Raw genomic sequence first — 22,370 nt, 5'->3', positions numbered from 1 at the left:
AGGGCGTCAATGAGATGAAATGCTCCATCAATATTACCATCCAGGATTTTTCTATCCCTTCACTGAGAAAAGAAATCCAGACTTCTGTTCCAATTCACAGATTTGTTTGTACCACTGAGTGGTAAATATTCAGAGGAAAGCAAAACTTGAGAGATGCTTTTCCGATAAACCTGATTAACAGTGGGGGAATGGATCAGTGAACATTTCTAGAGCAAACTGCAAGGTGATCCAGGCATCAAAAGTAACCACAAAATTATGAGCAAGGGGAGTGTGATGTCTTATTAAAATCAAGCCCCCACCATAACAATTTTTGCAGGGTACAGGAACCTTTAGAAACAATCTCTGCTGCCAGATTTTCAAGTATCAAGCTCCAATAGGTAGGGATTGGCAGGAAACAATACAATTTATTAACTATTATTTTATATGAGAAGCTGGAGATAGCAAACAACAACAAAACAGAATCAGCATCAGTGGAGAGGAGCTTATTTAAATTATCAGTGGATGATCTGGCTTCAGGCATTTTAATCAAATACTCTGAATAGAGAAGGATTGTATTGTATTACGAACTGTTAAATTTTAGAGTGTAATGAAATCTCAGGGAGGAGCTGTAGTATTTGTATGCCAAGAAACATCCTGGAGCAGACTGTTGGGAAGCTCATTTGTGAATTAGCCTAAAACATGACTGTAATAATTACTTGACTCTACTGTTCTCAATGCATGGAATATCCTTTCAATGCAGCAAAAAACTCTCTCCACACAAGCTTTGTTTTCCTGTTCTTGACAGACAAATACTTCAGTCACAAAGCACTTTGGGCCAATATCTATTTACCTACACGATAGAATAATTTGCACATGTCCTAGAACATCTGGTTCACAACAGATTAACAGCTATTTGGAAGGAAGAGTTTAATTCTCAATAATCTCCTTACATGAGAACACAAGTCTACTACAGCTAACACAAACTGATTAATATTAGTAACAAATGATCATTTCTTCTTTCCCTAGCATTACACAGAGGGTAATAATTCCTGGCTGCGGCAGTTTGCATGGGAAGAGTTCAGGGGATTTTAATGCAATATGGCTGGTCGTGATTTAGTTTTATGAGCTGAACATCAAACCTTTTCCTTTGGGACTCCTGACCCTCTCGCATTCAGAGTGAGTCTTAGCACGTATCCTGAGATCTCCCTGTCATTCAAACAGCTAAACCTCTCGAGTCTTCTGCAGGGGTAGGGAACCCCTGGTCCATGGTCCAGATCTGGACAGCAGCTTCCCTGGATCTGGTCCCAAAGGCTTGGGGCTCCCCTTCTCAGCATCCGGCCCATGGCAGGGTGGGGAGCGCTGAACCTCACGGGCTGGCTCCGGCAAGCTGGGGCCAGATCTGGCCTACCGGCTCTGCGGGGGAAGGGCTAAGGGGGGCAGGAAGCAGCTCCATGCAGTGCCACTGCTGCTTGCTGCCCTTCCCACAGCTCTGCCCAGAGGCTTCACTACACCACTGATTGGCGGAATTCTAACCGCTTCTGTGACCCCTTCCTGCCCAGACCCCCCACTGCACCCTCACCCTGATCCCTCCCTTCCAGACCCAGCACCCCAAACCCTCTTATACCCCCTCACCCCCTTCCTGTACCTCCTCCTGGTCAGATCCTCACCCCAGCCCACTCCTAGACACCCATCCATAGCCTGCTCCTGCACCCTCCTTCCTGCCAGACCCCACACCCCACGTCCACTTCCTGGCGGCCCCCTCCCACACTACGCCGCTCATATTTGGCCCCACCTCCGAGCCTAGAAGGGTTCATTAGCCCTGGCTCCCCTTAGACTCTGGGGCTGGCGCATGTGGGGGAGTGTCTCCTTTTTCCAGTCAGGGACTTCATCTGTCTGTTTTTTGTTTTCGCTTCTCACTTGCGTAGCCTCCACCTGATCTGTCTACCAGTCATGGGCCTCCACCCTGAAAAAGGTCCCCCTCCCCAGCTTCTTAGTCACCAGATGAGATGAGGATGGTGGGCTTCCTCCGGCTCCCACAATTCCTACCCCTTATTGCCTTTAATCAAGCCCTATTCGGAAACACAGTGATTGGAAGAGAGAAGCCGACAGACTTTCCAGGGATTACACTTTGGGCACACAAGTTAGGTGGGTGTGCTGGGAATGGGGAAAAAGGATTGCTGTAGCTGGACACACACTACATCACATTGTCCAAGGAGCCTCCAGATTGCGTGGGCACAGCTTGGCGGGTGCGTCTTGTTGTCTACACAAAAACACAGTGTATGTGAATCTGTAAGGACAAAAGGCAGGTAACTGCTTGCATAAGCTCCTAGGCAAGCAGTGGCTTTATGTAAGCAGCACGTAAGTGTTTTCACACACACACACACACACACACACACAATACACTTCAATTTGAAAAATTAGAATGGCAGTATCATGTGTAAAGAGAGTGTTTGATCTTTCTGAACAGCACTTATCAGAACCCTGATGACTCCTGTACGATTGTAAGATACCTTTGACTAAGCGCTCTATAAAAGTTAACTGGATTCTCCATATCATATAGCAACTTACTACCTTACAAAGGCAGATTGTTTTATTCATTGCCTCAATTTCCATTCCATAATCTGCTCCAGTAGGTGCTCTCTTTGGGGCTTACCATGCTCGCACTTTTTGCCTAAGCTGGTCTCAGGATAACTCTGTTGCCTGGCTTAAGAATGCTGAGATTTACAGACAGTTACAACATTGGGCAACATTTTAAATTTATGTTATTAGTTTCCATGTGTGCAGAGTGTGGCCTGTCATTGAAAATCTTGGCAAATCTTTTACAAATCGTAGCACTTTGGCACCACTGGCAGCAGCAACTTAGAAGTAAGGATAGTAATGCCATACTACACCACTTTCCCTTCTGCACTACTGGTGGCACTGCCTTCAGAACTGGGCCTCCGGTTAGCAGCCGAGGATGGATGACAATATCAACCTCCAACCCATCACAGACAATAGCCTTGCCAGTTCTTTTTGGGGCAAGACCCCCAGTCTGAGAATGTTGAGTTATGGGCTTTACGTGGGTACATTTTTAAATATAAATTTGTGATTTGTGACAGCACCATGAATTTTAAGAATTATATCTCTGTAACTGAAGCATTCTAGATTTGTAAAGGTGCTATGGCTGTGAATTTTACCTTACTAGCCCCTGGACTTGGCAGGCTTACTTATACAGACTCTTCCTGTGACAAAAGGCACTAGACCCTGGATTTCCAAGAAAGCTCAGCTCCTAGCTAAACACTAAAACATCCCCCTACCTCTCACCCACTTCCTTCAGTCCTATTTGATTTGTCATTTTTATTGCAATTTTTTTTATCCTCTGTACTTATGTCAGTCTGTATTGGAAATGAAATTGATCTGAAGAAGTGGGTTTGTCCCAAGAAAGCTCATCACCAAATAAATCATTTTGTTAGTCTTTAAAGTGCTACATTTCAGCTGCTTTGCGGTTTTGGAGTACAGACTAACACGTCAACCTCTCTGTTACTAAATAGGGTGATTTGCGAACAAGCACCGCACCCTACATGCTGATGGGTGAACACAAATATAAACAGGCTGCTCCGTACCATGGCCAACAGAGCAGAGACTTTGAGCTAGTCATTCAAAGCAGGCTGCGAGGAGTTAAAACAAGGCAGAGGCCTTTCAGCATAGAAGCGTCAGTTCTTAGAACCAGTTCCATCCCTTTCTGTGCCTTGATCTCCCTTGTGACATCCCATCTCTTCTGGCACCTGATCAATCCCCATGGGCATGTCTCCTAGCAAACTGGCTGCAAGACGCACTCCTGGCATTTGAGGTGACAGGATTATGTTTGCAAGGCTTGCACTAGCATGATAATCAAATAGGATGGTGGATGTTCTGGCTCAGGCCTGAGGCATATCCCCCGCTCTAGGTTTCAGAGCCTGAGCCCAAACATCAAAGCAATACCTGCACAGCTATTTTACAAAGCTAAACCAAGCCCAGCCAGTGCGAGTCTGTTGATCCAGGCATGAGATCTGCTCCCAGCAGCTGTGTAGCCTTACCTTCTGGTACTGACTAAGACTACATCTACATGAGCTCAGAAGATCGGCTTGCTGAGGGTCGATCTTCCGGGGTTCGATTTCTCATATCTAGTAGGGATGCACAAAATCGACTTCTCAGGGTCACAGTCGACCTCTGTCTCCTCGCAAGGCACGAGGAATAAGGGAGTTCAACAGTAGAAACTCTCCCATCAACCTTGTTCAGTAGGGACACACAAGTAAGCCCAGCACAGATAGCCTATTAATGTAACTAGAATCGACCTTTCTTCTTCTGGTCTCTGTAAAGAAAGCTGCAAGTCTTTAGGGTCACTGATCACTGTCCTGGTACTATGGAACTCAGGCTGTCCCAGACACTAACATATGCTAATATCCTTAAAAACAAAAACAAGACAGGAGGAGCAACTTGTTTTTGGAAAGCTGCTTCTGGGATGCTGGGCCACACAAAGCATGGAGACTTTGAATGCTGCAAGAACAGATGCCTGCAGCAACCTAGCCTTCCTTGTCTAGCTACAGTACACTGGGGAAAAGTATAGCTTTCACTGTATCACAGGCCTCCAACACAACATTAACTTAACACGGTGATTTTGCTACCCATACTCTTGATTGTGTGCTTTCTAATCCCTTATTCAGTTGACAGCCATGAGCTATCCAAATTCAGTGCTAAGTCTATGTATTTGTTTTCAAAAAGTAGGAAAAAAAATACGACCAAAGAAGAAGTAGTCCAGTGTGGATCCATTTATCTAATTCCTCATGCTGTTTTTCATCTCTCATTGCAGTATCTGAATGCCTGAGAAACCAGAATTACGCACGCAGACCTTTTGTTGGACAATAGGTAGAACTGTTTAGAATTTCGTTTTTCTCCTTAGATACCAGAAAGATGAGCTGCTAATTCTGCTGCCCTGGGCAGCCTCACACAGAGTTGCCCCCAAAGTGAAAAGTTCAGATCTGACCCAAACTCCTCCACAGTCTGGGCCGGATTTTGACCTGAAACTTGGCTCCTGGCTCCCTGGCAGCAATAAAATGCTTTCTGAAAAAAATAATACAATCCAAGAGATTTGCCCAGTTGCTTATGTTTGCTTCCAACACACAAGTTTGAGCTAGACACAGTCAAAATGTGTGTGAGTTGAGTTTGGGGGTCTCGGTTGATTTCAGACCACTGGCTAAAGAAAGGAATTGGGAGAATTTGCAGCATCTGGGAAATCTAAATAACCTGGAACCTAAATGTGGGACATATTTCATTTCTGAGCACTGAATATTATGAAGATATTTTGTGCTATTTATTACATAGAATATGTTCTGTCCAGTAACATGAAGCATTGGATGGTATAGCCTCAGCATTTTCCAAAAATGTTCCAGAAATCTAACAGTAACTCACAGAACATATGCGTTAGTAAAGGAAAGTCTCAGTAACCCTTGGACTCTCTCAAAGAGAGTACCACTAATTGCAGTGCGAGAATGACCGGAGGAAAGTCTGCTCAGATATGGTGTTTCGTGATGGGTCCTGGAAGCACAAGCAAGGCATCACAGACACTCATGTAGCACCATGCATGGCAATTTCTTCCAGCTGACAATAAGCCCCTTCACGCGTACTGAGCAGCAATACAAAGGACAATTAGGAAAACGAGATTCCAAAGTCACTCTGGAAATTCCAGACAATGTGAAACATTCCATTAGTTTGAGATATAATGTCACTCTTATTTTAGCCAGAGATGGTGCCAAAAATACAAGGTCAAACAGAAGCATTGCTCACATCTGCATAACAGCACAGACATTCTGGGTCTATTTCCTTGCAATTTATAATTCAAAGAGGTGGTATTTGATGTCATGTGCCTGTTGTTTAGAGAGTTTACTGGCTTCTTTAAAACATCTACTAACATGCAGTCAGACCTAAAAGATGACATATTAAGGAATTTATTCTAAGATATTAAAAATAGGATAACAAATGTATTTCGGTGGGGCAGCATGCATGCAAATGAAAGCAAAGTCTGATGCATGGAACATAGGTGTAATTAGATTGGCTATAATTAAGGAATTAATATATGTTACATGGGTCAGAATTCCACTTTCATGCATTTCAGCCGCATAGAAATGAATATTCAAGCCCCGCCAAGGGATACTTTGAAGTTGGGGGAGGCAGCAAAAGGTATAAATGAGAGCAGAGTTTGGCTCCATGCATATTCTTGAATTATTTCATAATGGCCCATCTAGAAAACATTCCAGGAGGGAGGGTGAACATCTGGGGATAGTAAGTCTTAAAATTAATTTCTCATTTAGGCTACAGCCACACTACAGAGGAAGACCGACCCAGTCAGGGTCAATCTTCCAAGGCTTCATTTTGTGTATGTGCAAAATGATGCTCCCAGGGGTCAACATTGACCCCTGTACACCTCGTGAAAGGTGAGGAATAAGGAAGGTTGAAGGGAGAAACGCTTCCGTTGACCTTCTGCCATGTAGAAAGACATTGAAGTCGACTGCAGATAAATCGATTTTAGCTACACAATTGGTGTAGCTAAAATTGTGTATCGGCAGTTGACTTCTATGTCTAGTGTAGACATAGCTTAAAAGAGGCATATCAGCTCCAGAGATCACAAACATTGAGAACTCTGGATTCTAAAAGGCCGGGACTAGAACTGAGAGGGAAAGAGGGTCAACTGATATCCTAGCTAAATAAGCCTGTAGTACCATCTGAATTTTCTTTCCAGTAATAGTTCCTCTAATCCACATGTACCAGCATTCCTCATGGTGAAAGAGAAGTGGTGAACTCTGAAAGCACCAGCATCTAGCATAGCCTTTTGCACCAGGCATATCTAGCCCATAGCTCTAAAGGGCAGCTGCAAATCAATCATCCACACAGCTGGTAACATGAAAATTACTTTGCAGAGCTGATATTTGGACAGAGGGAAATATTTCATGCGGTTTCCAGAAAGCCCTCCACAAAATTCCTGGCTCAAGTGGCTGGTCCTAGTTACTCTGCTTCCCCTTCTGTGTTCTTACTGAAAAATAAAAGAATACTGCTCCTGCGGTGGAGCGCAGCAATAGCACAAGCAAATCTAGCTAGGAAGGGTAATTTTCTCATCACCACCAATGATTGGCCGCAGGTCAAACAGTGGCATACATGTCACCCGCAACGCACTGGGCAACAGTCCCAGCTGCTCTGTTCAGCTCCTGCAGACACAATGAAACAGCCAGTGATGGGCTTTAAACGTTTTAACAAGAACACAGCAGAGACGGACCAGGAAGCCATTCTGAAGCTTTGCTTCATCCATCAAGACTAGTGGAGTCCTGCTTCTGAAAGCAAACAACCCACACAAAGCAACAGTGCAAGCAGGAACTGCCACCTTGTCACACATCCTTGCTTAAAGCTCTTTCCTTCCTAGAAAGTGGAAATGTGACAAATCAAGGTTGTATAACACTCACCCTACATAGAGGTTCATCCTCAGAGCCTCCCTAATGTTAATCTTCATAGAACTCCTGCAAGGTGGGCAAGTAAGTACTGTTAGCTCCATTTTACAGCACATTGCTTTGAGGCAGAAGCATGTATGTGCTACTGGTAGGCAGGGCTGGGCTATGCTGGGCTCAGAAAGATCCATCAGTACATCCTCTCCCTGCCAAACATATTTTAGCACCTCATCAGGCAGTCGCTAATTCATGCCAACGATGCTGTTGGAAGTGAAATCCCATTGCTCCTACAATACTGAATCTTTGGTATGAAGACCCTGGCAGCAGGGAGCCACTGAGACCCTCTGGTGATTCACTGTCTGGGAGACTTGCTGCTCATTAGCCCACTAACAACACAGGACCTGAGAACTTACATAGCCCTTTTACCAGATCATCTGAGCACCTCACAATCTTTGATGTATTTATCCTCACCATTCTCCTAAAAGTTCAAGCAGTATTATTATAATACCCATTTTAAACCCATTTTACAGATGGACAACTGAGGCATAGGGCGGTCATACAGAAAGTCTGTGGCAGAGCTGCACTTGGATCTCCCAACTGTGAGGCTAGCACTCTATCAACTAACCTGCTAGTGGCAGAGCTGGAACCAGAACTCACACATCCAAATTCAAAATTCGGACCACGCTGCCTCTAAAATAATCAAAGACCAGGGCAATCCTCTTCCAAGACAAAGCTTTATACAGGTCAACCAAGGAACTTTCATGTAGGGCCCTATCAAATTCACAGTCATAGGATTTTAAAAAGAATGATTTTCATTATTTTCATCTATTAAAACTTGAAATTTCATAGCTTTGAAATTCTAAGGGGTCCTGCCCCATAAAGGAGTTGGGGGAAGAAGGGGTTACAAGGTTGAGGTAGCACTACCATCAGACATGGGTGGCTGGAGAGTGGCGGCTGCTGGCTGGGACCCCCTCTCCGAAGGCAGAACTAAACAGATATAAGGATGGCATGGGATAGTATTGCCACCCTTACATATACACTGTTGCTTGCAGGGTGCCGCCTGGCAGAGCAGCTAATCAATAGTTGCCACCCTCTGGCTGCCCTGCTCTGAAGGAAGCACAGAAGAAAGGGTGACAACGCCACAAGCCCCCTAAAACAACTCTGTGACCCCCTACAACTGCCTTTTGGGGCAGGACTCCCCATTTGAGAAATGCTGGTCTCCCCTGGGGAGGTCTGTAGAGCATAGGATAAAAGTACACAACAGACCAGATTTCACAGGCAATGAAGGATCAGATTTCATGGTCTCTGATGTGTTTTACACACACACAGAATCATAGAATCCTAGGGCTGGAAGAGACCTCAGGAGGTCATTGAGTCCAGCCCCTTGCCCAAAGCAGGCTCAACCCTAACTAAATCATCCCAGACAGGACTTTGTCAAGTTGGGATTCAAAAACCTCTAGGGATGGAGATTCCACAACCTCTGTAGGTAACACATTCCAGTGCTGCGCCACCCTCCTAGTGAAACAGTTTTTCCTAACATCCAACCTACACCTCCCCCTCTGTAACTTGAGACCATTGCTCCTTGTTCTGCCACCCATCACTACTGAGAGCAGCCTCTCTCTGTCCTCTTTAGAGCTCCCCTTCAGGAAGTTGAAGGCTCCTATCAAATTGCCCCTCACTCTTCACATACTCCACCACAAACTGCTTGGTAGCTTGTTTGTTTGTTTTTTTCCACTACTGGGCGGCCATGAGAGATGATGTTGCTTGACATTTCAAACCCTGGATTCTTTCCAGCTCTGAAGTTTGTCCCTCCACCCTAACAAAACATAGTCCCCTCCACGTGCCTCTCTCTGCACTGTGTTATTAATGCACATCTCTGCTTTAGTGACCAGTGGATTCCTGAAAAACCACTTTCCTGGTGTTTCAGTTCTTTACGGGAAAGTGCAACTGATGCAGAAAGAGAATCAGGCAACTACGGCAGGAGCGTTTCTTTTTAAAGTCATTAGTGAGCAGCTTGAAAAGTTTGCTTAGATTAGTAGAGGTTTTGCAGCTGAGAAGTAGCTTCTGATCCAGGAGCCATATCCCTAGTCTGCTTGGTCTGAAACTGCTGAATATTTGCTCACTGCCTCCCCGCACATCCATTTTTCCTGTGCAGCTCTCACGTGTCTTTTAATAGGTGAGATTTGTAACCCATGGAGAGCAATTTACTCTCCTGTTTATGCCAGCATTAAAATTCAAATAGACAAGACACTTTCAGAAGAGACTTGGTATAATTATGAGATTTCTTTTCCCTCTCCAGTATGCAGCAATGCTATAATAATGCCTATTACTTTTAATAGTGAGCTGTTGAACAATAATTGTGCAAGTTTCCCGTTTCTAAAAGTACTTTCGGCTGACATAATGCATCAATTTAAAGATCTCACTGTGCTGGGATTCAGAAAATAACAAGGGAAAAGAAAACATGTTCTACAATGACATTTTACTGCTTGTTACATCTAGCGAAGCAATGATGGTGAGAAATTTTGGATAACATGAATGATGATTAGTATTGTACATACAGCTTAGTCTTTCCTTTTTGCAGGACCTGAATGGTCACTCAGCAACTGATTCAAATCAGGACTAACCTAATTGATTTGCTCACTGTAGAAAATACATGAAAGCTGGTTCTTTTTTTGTTTTGTTTTGTTTTAAGTCAAAGCGTTCTTTTCACCCCTCCAATGTGGCCCTTTTTCAAAAATATTTTCTTTTGCAAAAAGCCACATTTTGAAATTTATTGTGACATTTCAATGGAAGATTTTTGTTAAATATTGGTAAATGGGTATTAAGGTTGTTACTGAAAACTGGGGTTTCAAGACACAAAAATTGTATAACAAATTGGATATTTTCAATAAAACTGATTTTAAAAAAATCATGACCCTTTTAGGAAAAAATAAGTTCATTTTGAACCTGGCAAAAGAGAAACAGTTTCAAAAATTCAAAAAATAAATTCCACCCCCCGCTTCTTCCACCACCTCTACAAAAGGCCAGCTGGTTTTCCACTACATCTCTAATTGTGCAAATGTAACCCACACACCTTCTGTGTGTGATTTACTGTCTCAGACAGTAGCACTGAGATCACTCACAGAAAGAATAACCAGCCCATTCTATGGCCTTAGCTCAGTGTTTCCCAATTTTATTTGGCCACGGAACCCTTTTAAACTCAAAGTAATTTTGCAGAACTCCTAATAACAGTCTTATATATAGACCTGAAAATGTAGACCATGAATAAGTAAGGATAATAATAAATGAATGCTAAACCAGGTAGACAATCCATACCCCCATCCCCAGGCTTAATCCCTTTCAGCCCCAAACCTGCCTCCCACATCCCCAGGATCAACCCACCTCATCCCCAAACCAACCCCTGGGACTAAGCCATCCACCCAAAGAGGACCCCAGCCTGCCTGAACAAACTCTGCCCAAGTTAGCTCCTCCTGTTACCTCACCCAACATAGTGGATGAACCTACCTGAGCCACTGCTGCTCCTCTCACTCTAGTCCCAACGGCCTGATTTCATTGGCCTATCTATGGCAACACGAGAGGCCAGTCGCAGCCAATGAGAGGCAAGGATGATGCAGGAACCACAGGACCCATCTGTCTCCCCTTCTGTATAGCCATTGGGTCCCCTTACCACACCCCCATTGTGTACACGCTGGCTACTTTGCGAGTGAGGGGCTCCCTGCGGCTTCCTGCCTTGCCAGTGCTGAAATAATGGAATTAAATTCAGTTGGTTTAACAGCTGGATCCCTCCCACCGCCCTGCCGGCTGTTAAGCTAATTAAATTTAGTTCTACTGTTTCAGAGGTGGCAGGGCAGGGAGCCACAGAGGAATTAGCAGCAGCAGCGTCCAGAGCTGCAAATGACTCCTTAAAGAGCCACAGGTTGCCTACCCCCATCACAACTGATTTATATTTGTCATGGTTAAATTTTTAAATACAAGAAATTACATGACTAATCGGGGCACATTCTCCTGTTCCTCAACTAACTTCATATACGCCATCATGTGCCAGCAATGCCCCCACACTATGTGTATTGGGCAGACTGCAAACACTCTTCACCAAAGAATGAACGGACGTAGAGCAGACATCAAAAATCTCCAAATATACAAACCTGTCAGCCAGCACTTTAATGGAGTGGACCATTCTGCTGAAGACATGAGAGTTTGTTTTTCTGGAACAAAGAGACTTTAACAACCGTCTACAGCAGGGATTCCCAACCTATGGGTCAGAACCCAAACATGGGTCATGATTAGATTTTCTAAGAGTCACTAGCTAGGCTCTAAAGGAGTCATTTGCAGCCACTCAACTCTTCCTGGCTCCCAGTCCCTGCCCTGCAGTGCTGAAATGGAACTCAGTTTAATAGGTTTAACAGCCAGCAGGAGGAATCCCTCCCTGAAACCAATTAAATTCAGTCCCATTTAAAATTACGCTGCAGGCAGGCACAACCCACTCGCTGGCTAAGCTGACATTACACAGAGACACTTATCATGGCAAACACAAATAAAATTGTTTTCAATAGAATTCATAAATGCTTAAATATTAATATTTTTAAAAAATCATAAAATGTTATTGTAATGGAATTTTCTCACGGAACCCTTATTTTCACTATGCATCACCCATAGGCACCTGGCTTTTAGCTCACGTGATAACAGTCTGATGTTTTCAGCTCCAGAGGTCCCAGGTTTTATATCACCAGTTATCAGCAGAGCAAATGGGGAACGCCTCCTATCTAAAGGAAAAATTCAAAGCAAGGGGTCTAATAGCAGTCAGAAAGCTGGGAACTCCTGGGAGAAAGCAGCTGAATTCCCACATTTCAGTGATCCATGTACTTGGGTGAAAGGCAGCGCTACCTGGAGCCTGCATGCTGTATATCTGAGCTAGTTCTATCTTGCTCGTGTTTTGTTCTGACCCAGGGACATAACTGGTATCATGATCCTCTTTTGGATATCAATTGTTTTCGTGCTTAAGGGTTACCATCACATTTCCTTTGAAAGGGTTCCTTTCTATCCACCACTGACTTCTTGTGGTTCAGTGGAGCCCAAACTTCTGATTATGTAATGGGCATAGAGGGAATGTTTTACCTGCAACCCAGATATGGGCTAGCAATAATCCAGTTGCTTTACCACAGCTATTTAAACTTTCAAGATATGGACACAGCATCTGTATGGCTGGGAATTCTACCCTTTAACCCCTATGTTCACACAGGATTTTATGAGAGTATGTATGTGTATACTGGATATGCACTCACAGAAGCACAAAATACTTTGCTCAGTTAATACTATTTTAGAGATGGATCTGTGGATCTTTATTATATGGGCAGTGTAAGGAGCAACAAAAATGTTTAGGGTTTGGAAAGGGTGCCATATGATGAGAGTTTAAAAACACTGGGACTTTTCATCTTAGAAGAAGAGGAGACTAATGGGGAATATGATCAAGGTCTATAAAATCATGACTGTGATGGAAAAAACTGAATAAGGAAAAGTTATTTATTTATTCCCAGAACACAAGAACTAAGGGTCACCAAATGAAATTAATAGATAGCAGGTTTGAAAAAACAGAAGGAAGTATTTCTTCATGCAACCCTCAGTCAACCTGTGGAACTCCTTGCCAGAGGATGTTGTGAAGATTTTAACAGGGTTCAGAAAGAAATAGATACATTCCTGGAGGATAGCTCCATCAATGGCTATTAGGTAGAAATAGTGTCCCTAGCCTCTGTCAGAAGCTGGGAATGTGTGATGGGACAGATCACTTGAAGATTACCTGTTCTGTTCATTCCTTCAGGAATATCCCACAGTAGCCAATGCCAGAAGACAGGATACTGAGCTAGATGGACCTTTGGGTCTGCCCAGTATGGCCATTCTTATATTCAAAACAATACATAAGAATCTATTTCTCTTCTTGTAACCATGCCTCATAGTGTGTTGTTTGATTCTCGCTGGGCCACTGCTCCATGCAGGAGACCTTCTTAGAGAAGGACATTAAAAGCTGGGTGCTTGGCGACTATGTCCAAACTCACTACCCCATCTGATTCTGTCTTCCTGGGGGTATGAGCTCCATTTCTGTCAAAGGTACTCACCTCTGATTGTCCCTGTAAAGGGATTCACTTACCCTAGGAGTACCTCCTCATGGCCTGGTGTGGGAACTAGCTTTTGCCCAATCTGGCACAAGCTCCATCTGTTACTCGTGCTATGACCTCTCTCATCATTCAGAGTCTTTGTAATTTGGCTCTCCGGCCTGGCGTTATGTAGTCCCCCTCTCCCTGAAGGACAAAGTCCTACTAGACGAGCTATCTGGATGCCTTGTCAGGCACTGTGTGGCTCCAACATTTGGCTCTGTGCCATTTTGCCAGCAGCTGGTAGGAGAACACAGGCCCTTTATCTATAGTGGATTCCAGCCTAGAGATGATATAACTAGCAGAAAAGTCTGAACAATCCCACTCCTTAGTGCTGCTCCTGTAGGCTTCCTCCCTCCTACTCACCCTCTCTAGGACAGCCTTCCCCACAACTTCTCTGGGATAGGGTTTATTCATCCCCTAGGTTCCCGCCTCACCATCTCTCTGTTCCTGGAAGGCAACTGCAGCCTGCTTCCTTCTCAGGGTTTAAATTCAGCCAGAGCCAGCTGGAGCAGAGCTCCAGTAAATCTTTTCTACCCTCTGGAGTTTTTATATTATGAAACGGGGAAGGACAGGGGCGCTGCGAAATATTCCATAAAAATTTAAGTCCTGTTCCTTCCCTCTAGCCTTCTTCTGCTCTCAACTTCCTGGATTTATATAAGCCAGCCTGTTCCTTAAGGACTGTAAATAATGCAAAGGTTATTAGCAAAGAAAATTAAATCATAAGTAAATGGTATCAAATCCTAGCAAGTCAGTCTCTCTTGCTGCTTGCAGCCTTGTGATCCAAAGGAAGAAAGTTAATATCCTTAGGGTCTGGACATTCGGTCTCCTAGGGTGGGATTCACAGAGGTGTTTAGGTATCTAGCTCCCATTGATTTCAACGGGAATTACGCAGGTAGGTATTTTCATGAATCCTGCCATTCTGATCAGCTGTGGTTCCCCCCACCACATCTCATGCTTAATCTCAGAGCCCCATTGTCTGCAGAGGCTTATACTGCCAGCTCACCATTGAGATCAATGACTTCAGGGGACAGGCAGGATTTCAGGTGTAAAAGCTCGTATTACTATTCTTACCATAAAAACCCAGCTAGTAGTCTGGTGGCACCTTAAAGGCTAACAATGTGATTAGGGCATAAGCTTTCATGAGTTGCAATTCACTTCATGAGGTGCATCTCTCTTCCCAAAGACCGTGTCTACACTAGTGTCCCCCTTTTGCAAGGGGGATGCTAATGAGACACTTCGGGATATGCTAATGAGGCACTGCAATGAATATGCAGCACCTCATTAGCATAATGTCAGCTTCAGCACTTTCAAAACTATTTGGTTATAGGAATAAGGGGATTTTGACATCTGCAGGGTCCTTTCGAAAAGGACCCCGCGTAGACGAGCCATGTGCAATTGCATGCGGCACTTTCAAAGAGCCATGGCCTCCATCATGCTAATGAGGTGCTGTATATCCATTGCAGCATCTCATTATCATATCCTGATGTGTCTCATTAGCATCCTCCTTTCGAAAAAGGGGGTGCTAGTATAGACATAGCCAAAGTGTATCTGATGGAAGTTGGCTGCAACTCACAAAAGCTTCTGCCCTAATAAAATTGTTAGCTCTTAAGGTGCCACCAGACTCCTTGTTGTTTTTGCTGAGGCAGACTAACACGTTTACCCCTGAAACCTCTCACCAGGAGGTCATTCTGGCTACATCTACACTACAGAGTTATTTCAAAATAAGATATTTCAAAACTGCAATTTTGAAATAACACAGCCCACATAAAATGAGTTTTGAAATAGCCCCCAACTATTTTGAAATAGCCTGCCAGACACATAGTACCTATTTCAGAATAGTGCCATTGGGCGCCATTACAGCTTATTTCAATATAATGCTATTCTGTCTTCATAGCACTTAGGTCAAAATAGCTAGTTCAAAATAGGCGTTAATCCTCCTGCAATGAGGATTGCTGAATTTCAAAATAACATACCTGCTATTTTGAATTTATTTCAAAACAGTGCGTGTGTAGTATAGATGCTCACAAAGTTATTTTGAAATAATTCTGTCGTGTAGGTGTAGCCTTTGTTCAATACTGCCCTACAATGTGTGAGGTACTTTACAAAACTGTGCAAGCAGGACACGTAGGAGAGCTTAACTCTACTAGTCACTTAACCTCCCTATAGGTCAACTTACCTATCATTAAATTGGGGACAATATGTATTTAACCTGGAGTGCTGGTGAGAGCAAACAATAAGCTCAGGGAGGTAGTTATGTTATTCTGTATCTTCAAAAAACAAAAAAAGCCAACCTGTAGCACCTTAAAGACTAACAATATTATTTATTAGGTGATGAGCTTTCGTGGGTCAGAAGTGGGTCTTTCCCACTCATCACTTAACAAATTAGCCTTTAAGGTGCTACAGGACTGCTTTTTTGTTTTGTACAATCAGCTGTAAGGCATTTTGAAATCCTTACATGAGTAGCATTATACAAATAAAATTGTTAGACTAAAGCATGACAGGATTGCTTACTTTGTTTTGTGATTAAATGAGCAAGCAAAGAAGAGTTAGATAAGATAACATGCAGAAGACAGTATCGGAGGGGTAGCCATGTTAGTCTGGATCTGTAACAGCAACGAAGGGTCCTGTGGCACCTTACAGACTAACATAACTAACTAACTAACTTTTCTGTTAGTCTATAAGGTGCCACAGGACCCTTCGTTGCTGATGCAGAAGATAATGTGCAGAGAACTGATTTTATTTCAACCATTTCTCTCTCTGTTGTGCTACATAAATAAATAACACTCTGTTTTCAACAAAATCATTCTCTGTCATTGCTCTGTCACTCTGCTTATCTGTCCTGAAATCTGCTGCAGTTGGCTCTGCTGAGGACAGCAACAGGTGTGCTGTGACCTGAGGACGAAGTCTACATGTGGGATGAAGCACAGGATTCTACACGGAGACAAGAGGGGAGGGAGCTTGTCACTTGGAAGGTGTGCTCACAGAGAGACCGGGTGAGGGGTAAAAGGTACAGCTCACTTTGAGCTGTAACACTAACCCGTAAGAAGATATTAATGTACCTGCCCATGTTGATTGTGCACAGTCACCAATGGTTAGCTCTTACTTTGACAATGTTTGTGATAATGTTTGTTTTTATTGCAGCGGGCAGCCTGTGTCATTACAGGGAGGTTTTTATCTTCATCTTTGAGCCCTTAGTCTGCACTTGTTCAACCTTCCAACATTGTTTCCCATTTCTGGTGAATGAAAGAAGAAAGGAAAATTAAAATGAACCCACTGCACATTAAAACTGGAATGTGCTACATCACTATCCTGAGAGCATATTGCTTCTTAAGCCTTGTTTAAAAGTTACGGAAATTCTGTTAGCAGCCTGCAGGATGTGAAGATCTTGTATGGATGTGAGACCCGGCATGTTAAAAAGTCTTCAAATCACAAGCTACAAACATTCATAAACAGATATTTGAGGTACATCCCTTGCATCAAATGGCAAGCCTTTGTCACAAATGAGGAGCTTTGAACAGAACAGGACAAGAACCATTTGACTTTTAAACCAAGAGAAGAAAGTGGGGATGGCTAGGCCACACTTGCAGAAAACCATCATCCAGCATAGTCTGTCAAGCTTTCACATGGAACCCTCAAGGAAAACACCAACAACAATGACCTCGGACAATGTGGAGAAGATTTACTGAGACTGAAGGGCAACAACTGGGATGCTTCTGGGGTCAGCTAGGAGTTTTGTACCAAGACAGAGTGAAGTGGAGAGGACTTGTAGATGACCTATGCTCCACCCAGAATACAAGGGTTTAAGTCAGTAAGTTAACCTGTATAAGCAGGAAAAACGAGGTTTGAGACTTAAATTCCAAGAACTCATTGAAATGGATTAGTATATATTAAATACGTACCACATGTAATATCCTTCTCCAGACCTGCCAACCTAAGGCTCTGTTTTAGGCTATATGTCCTCCATTTTTCTTAACTCAGCTAACCTGATAGCCAAGAGATACCATCAGCTGGGATGGCTGAACAGAGTTGATGATTGCTATTTTAAGCTCAGACTACTGGAGACATTTTGTCAATTTTTCACACATCTGACATGCACAGGCTTTAGTACAAATCAATCAGATGGGTCAAGATGATAGCCTACACATTTCAGAGTACTGTCATGTTTAGGATTCTAGGCATGAATTTATCAGAATGTCCATGATCACATTTTAAAAATGGGCTTTAAAGATTTCTGATGTGCTTTGAGATGACCATGAATCTGCTAGCATTGAAGAAATGATCCAAGAGGGTGACTGAATGAGGGAAAGGAGTTCAAATTTATCACTATTTGTACACAAATTTGTCCCCGTGCCTCTCTAAAGATGGCTGTTTCCTGATGACTATTGCACAAATGAAACAATTATATGAACTTATTCATTTCTAGTACAAAAAAAAGCTGAATATTAAAATCTGTAGGGTCAAATATTTTAAATCTGATATGATCAAAATCCTTATTTCAGCAAATGAAAAACTGCTTTCAATAAATCTCAGGTCTTTTCTATCCCATAAAGATTGTTTTGCTTCAAAATCTCTCTACAAAGATTCTGAGAGGAGAAAAACACACAGAAGACATTCCTTTGACCTGCTCAGAGTACGGTCTCTGAAACAAATATACATGATTGGATTTGGAGCTGCATGACATAAGGGAAAACAGAGTGCAGGAACAGTTCCTGGATAATGCATTAACTGTTCTTCTGCAATAAGAACTGGGTATCTGAGGAGCATCTACTGGGCTATAAAACCTTTCATCTTGAAAGTCATCAGTCTGAATCCATCCTGCATTCCTTTTTTGTGACATTTTGGTGATAATGGCATGGGCAGCAAGTGTAATAAGCAGGGCAAGGTAGGGCCCTGCCACACTGCCAGCCTGGCTCTGCCCACCCTCCAGCTCCAGTCCCTGCCCCTCTTTTATGTGCTTGCCTGGATTCTCTAGGATTCAACCACACTGAGGGTGAGGCAGTGCTATCAAGCTCTCTGGTGGCTGGATGCCACCTACCTGTCCCCCCATGCTCTGGCCAGGGAAGGTTGGGGCCATGCATTCCCACTCCTCATCCCACCTGTCCTGCTGGAGGAGGGATGCTGAAAAAAAATCAAAACTGCCTAAATTAAGGACTAGTGAAAGAACACCTACTTTATTTGAGTAGATGGGATTCTTGAAACTTTGCAACTAAACATGTAGTTTGGCTATGTCTACACTCGTACTTGATAGACAAACCTTCTGTTCATGAGTGCTAACCTCTTCCTCCCCAGGAATGACACAGTTCGGGCACAGCAAATGAAAGTGTGAACACAGTTCTGTCGGCAGGAGCACTCTGCTGCAGATAAGCCAAACCTCCTCCATGGGGGTGGAAATATTTTGTCTGCAGACGTGCAAACAAACACTGTTCACACACGCTGACTGCTAGCGACGGGGCCCAACCAGACTCAACTTCTGACTGAACATTATCCTCCCTGGGTGGCGGAGGGGTTTGTTTGCTAAGCATTTGATCTACAAAAATCTGCAGGAGAACACTTCAAACTCCCTGGATACTCAGGCTACATCTACACCAGCCCAAATCTTCGAAATGGCCATGCAAATGGCCATTTCGAAGATTACTAATGAAGTCTGAAATGCATATTCAGTGCCTCATTAGCATGCTGCCGGCGACAGCTCTTTGAAATTGCCACTTTTCGCTGCTGCGTGGCTCATCCAGACTGGGCTCCTTTTCAACAGGACCCCACCAACTTCGAAATCCTCTTATTCCTATCTGCTATCCTTATTCCTACCTGCAAGTTGTCAATCCCCATCTCTGTTAGTCTGTATCTTCAAAAACAACAAGAAGCCCTGTGGCACCTTATAGACTAACATGTATTTTGGAGCATAAGCTTTCATGGGCAAAGACCTCCTTCATCAGATGCATGAGTGGGGGGTGTGGGGAGGTCTATCTGCTGATAGGAATAAGGGGATTTCGAAGTTGGTGGGGTCCTTTCGAAAAGGATCCCTGTCTGGACAAGCTGCGGGGCAGTGAAAAGTGGCAATTTTGACACGGCCTCAGTAACAGATTTAAAAGTAGCAGTCCTACAACAAAAAAAACTTCAAATATAAACTCCAAAGAGAAACTACTGATCTGCAATTCATTTACAAATTTGACACCATCAACCAAGGACTGAACAGAGACTGGGAGTGGTTGGCCAATTACACAAGCAGTTTTTCTGCTCTTGATGTTCACAACTCCACATTAACTGCTGACAATGGGCCATATCCTCTGTGACTGAACAGACCTTGTCAACTCTGTCCTTCCTCTTCACTGAGACTCCCTCTTTAAACCCTCCTCTGGACCTCCCCCTGCCCCCCAATCATGCATCTGATGAAGCAGGTCTTTGCCCACAAAAGCTTATGCTCCAAAATATCTGTTAGTCTATAGGTGCCACAGGACTTCTTGTTGTTTTTGGAGACACAGACTAACTTGGCTACCCCTCTGACATTTGATCTCTGTGTTTTGGGTTAGGTGAGCATTTGTGAGGGGAGAACGTGGATTGTCACAAAGCCATTTTGATACTCAAAGAGCATTGCTCATTATCTGGTTACTTTTGTTATAGCTGATGTTTTTATATATTGAAGATACAATTAAAAAGACAGGTTGAGCTCACAGAGATGGGGATTGACAACTTGCTCTCTGTTTATGCAGGCATTCTCCTCTCCCTGACTTATTAAATTGAGTCAAAGGAGATTCTAGACCACAGGAGAGCTGAAATACCAACACTAAACCTTTGATCCTATTTGAGGACAATCTTCCTTGAATGTACATCTTATGAGAAAGTTAATCTAAAAACTTCAGAGAAAATCAGTGTTGCTATGTTATCTGTGCTACCAATGCTTTGCAATGTTAAAACCCTGATAAAGGGTAAAATGCTACCGTTCTCTAGCCCTACCCCACAAGAGGCCCACGCTAATTTACACAAACTAAGGGCCCAATCTTGATCGACCTTATTCCATTAATTTAACAAAATGGATTTTACCCACAAAAGCTTATGACCAAATAAACGTTAGGCTATGTCTACACAAGAGGCTTTTCCCAGCAAAACTGGGCTTTTGTCAGGAAAAACTGCAGATTGTCTACATGCAAAATTAGCTTTTTTGACAAAACCCAGCACATCCACCAACAGCATTGGGCCTCTGCCTGTTCAGTTAAAACATCTCTGTTGACTGTGTTCTGTCAACAAAACAGCCATGTAGATGCTCTGGGGCCCTTTTGTTGACAGACAGGGCTTCTAGTTCACTGGGCAACCCTGTCTGCATCGATGTTGAGAGAAGACAGATATTGGGGCCATAAAACCACCTGAATAAAACCAGAGGCTTTAGAAGGCAGTAGTTTCACAAAGAAGCTTCAAACAGGTAAGGATGAAATGTTGTACGTGGTATATTATTTATAACTTAGACTATTTACTTGTTTATTGACAACATGAATCTCTCTGCTTTGCTCCCTGCCCCGCATTGCTTCTTGTCCTCTGCTTAAAGGCCAAGGAAATAATTTTTTTCTCCTTCTCCTTGTAACAGTCTCAGCACTTGTAAACTGCTATCATCTCCCCTCTCAGTCTTTTCTGTCCTAAACTAAACAAGCCAAATTCGTTCAGTCTTCCCTCATAGCTCATGTTCTCCAGACCTTTAATCTTTCTTGTTAATCTTCTCTGGACCTTCTCCAATTTCTCCACATCTTTCTCCAAATGTGATGCCCAGAACTGGACACGATACTCCAACTGAGGCCTAATCAGCACAGAATAGATGGTAAGAATGACTTCTCGTGTCTTGCTCACAATACTCCTGTTAATGCATCCCAGAATCATGTTTGCTTTTTTTTGCAACAGTGTCACACTGTTGACAAATAAATGAATGAATAAATAAATAAATAATCCTTCTTTTGTGCGCATGAGTTCTTGAGGGCAAGGAGTTGTCTCTTATGCTGTGTTACCCACAGAGCCTAACACAACGGGGCCCAGATCATAACTGTGCCTTGTAGCGAGGTGCCATGGGCTTCCCCAGATTCAGAGGTGGTGGAGGCTGCTCAGAGGCCCTGGTGGGCGGGCCCTGAGCCGGAACACCAGCACCCCACCCCTCGGAGGGCAGTGCCTAGAGCCAGAAGAACCGGGGCGGGGCTTGATCCCATTAAATGCTGGGCCGCCATGCTGGGAGGAGGCCACTGACCAGGCTCCTGGGCGCCAGGGGCGGGGGACATGCCGCCGCCCAGCCTGTTGGCCAGAGCTACCCCCCACCCACCCAGCCCAGCCTGGGCAGCCACAGATAAGGATGCCACAGGGATACTACCCGGACTTCCCGGACCTACCAGGGTCTTCACGCCAGTGGAGGGCCCCCTCCCCCAAAACCCAGCCAGGACCAGAGAGACTGCCTGGGGCTAGCTACCCGGGGGCCCCAAAAGCACACGATCCTGGAGTTCAGCTGGACGCCTGCAGCGCAGAGGCCTCCGACTGCCTTGAGCCCACAGTCCTGCCACCGCTGGACTACCCCAACCACATCGAGATGTCCAACTGGCCGGAGCCACCGAGGGCAGACTACCCAGGTGAGACCTACTAGCTGGGACCGGCCAACCAGGCCAACTGGGACCCCGCATGGGTGGAGGTAGGGCAGGAAGTGGCCCGGGGAACACTGCCCCTGAGCCAATGGCGGTGTGTTGCAGTCTGGATCCCCACTGCCAAGCTCAGGTGTGAGCGATCCATAGGGCCCCGGGCAGGGTCACAGTGGAGTGGGAGGGCATGC

At 44.1% G+C, this 22,370-nt stretch overlaps 1 protein-coding gene across 1 annotated transcript in view; it reads right to left on the bottom strand.

The window, feature by feature from the left end:
- The window catches only part of RASGEF1B (RasGEF domain family member 1B), a 321,568-nt gene that overhangs the window by 62,078 nt on the left and 237,120 nt on the right, over window positions 1-22,370 (bottom strand). The gene's annotated exons all lie outside the window — the stretch shown is intronic.

This window comes from Carettochelys insculpta, chromosome 4 (assembly GCF_033958435.1).
Source record: "Carettochelys insculpta isolate YL-2023 chromosome 4, ASM3395843v1, whole genome shotgun sequence".
NCBI classification, from domain to species: Eukaryota; Metazoa; Chordata; order Testudines; family Carettochelyidae; genus Carettochelys; species Carettochelys insculpta.
This window is presented reverse-complemented; position numbering and strand designations above follow the sequence as displayed.